The following is a 1,732-nucleotide window of genomic DNA, read 5'->3' as shown; positions in this document are numbered from 1 at the left end:
ATCCTTTGAAAATGACTACCAAACGTACTCGTAAGGAAGCTTCTGCCTCCACCATTCCATCTCCTGCTGATTCTCTATGGGTTTCGAGTAAAATTAAAAAACAATTTTCAAAGATTTGCAACCCAAAAGCTGTCATCGACTTAGTCACTAAATATAATTTTAGGAAAGATGGCCTAGATGCCCACCTAGACATACTTCCCTGCGCCCCTGATGAACCATGTTGTTTCGGGAAAACAGATGGTCAAGGGCGAAACTTTACCTACTTGTTCGAAAGCCTGTTCTCCGATCTAAAGTATGATTTGCCATTCTCTGACTTTACTTGCTCGGTTCTAACCCTTTTGAACGTCGCCCCCACTCAACTCCATGGTAATGCCTGGGCTTACTTAAAAGCTTTTGAAGTCCTGTGTCAAACCTTACACATCATACCTACCAGCAACAAATTTTTTTACTTCTTTGAAACATGCGGACGAAATGTAAAGGGCGAATATGTCTCACTCGCCACCGCTAGAGGTCTAGGATTGTTTACCCTGTATAAAAGCCATTACAAACACTTCAAAGGTAAATTTTTCAAACTTCGCGAATCTGATGCTTGCAAAGACATATTTTACTTTGCCGATGGAAGCCAAAAATTTCCTTTCTATTGGACGAACCAATACGAGAGCATCATCAAAATTCCCGATGACGCTCTTACCCCCGAGGAATTAGTAGACTGCAAATTTCTATCTGGCCTAGGCTTAAACCTTACAGATTTTATGGTTGCTCTCTCTAAAAATGCAGTTGGAAAATATGTTGGTAAGGCATTCTAACCTGTTTCGCCCCTTCCTTAAATTGCATAAGAAGACTTTACCAAGTCCTAACTCTTGCTCACTCTTTTGCAGGAACAATGGCTCGCCTAACTGAAGAAGACATCCTTCGATTTCGCCGCGAACAACAGGCTGCTCGCGAAAAAAGGAACCCCGCGAAGTCGGTGGACGAACACGCCACCAGCCACTCAGGTACTGAATCAGGCCGCCCCTTAAAAAAGAAAAAGAAGAATGAAGATCCTACCTCGATCAAAAGCAAAGCCTCGAACCAAACCTCACTGGAGAAGTTCATGGGCAAAGGCGAATCTGCGTTAGCGAACAAAGGCTGTGCATCAAGCACCCCACCCGTTTGCTGGAAAAACTTGCTGAAAGAGTTTGAGGAATTATCCTCGGATGATGTCACTTCAATCTGGGACTCCAAAATTGATTTCAACTCCCTGGTGGAAACAAATCTGGTGTTCGAGGCGGACCGTGATAAGATGAGGAAACTAGGTTTGAAGGAAGCTTGTCAGGCCATGATGACAAAGGGCTTGGAGATTGCTGCTATCTCCAAGATGATCGACCTTGAATCAGCCGGATTCGATGGTCTTGCTTCAGCCAAACTTGTTGAAGAGAAGGAAAAAGAAATTGGAAAAATGAAAGCTACACTCAAGTTGCTGGACAAGTCGAACAAGGCGAATGAAAAGAAAGCCGCGTATTTGGCTTTAGAGTTGGAAAAAATGAAGAAAACCTCTGATGAAAACAATGCTACCCTCCAAACCTTGAATGAGGAAAATGAAAAAATCAAGGCTGACTGCGCTCAATTGACTACTGTGTATAATCAAATGCTCGAAGAAAATTCCCAGATGAAAACCGAAATTGCTGACTTGAAAATTTCCGTTCTGGATCAGTTTGAAGCTGGATTTTCTAAAGCACTTACTCAAGTCTCT

The sequence above is a fragment of the Lotus japonicus genome, chromosome 3 (assembly GCF_012489685.1).
Source record: "Lotus japonicus ecotype B-129 chromosome 3, LjGifu_v1.2".
Taxonomy (NCBI): Eukaryota; Viridiplantae; Streptophyta; class Magnoliopsida; order Fabales; family Fabaceae; genus Lotus; species Lotus japonicus.
This window is presented reverse-complemented; position numbering follows the sequence as displayed.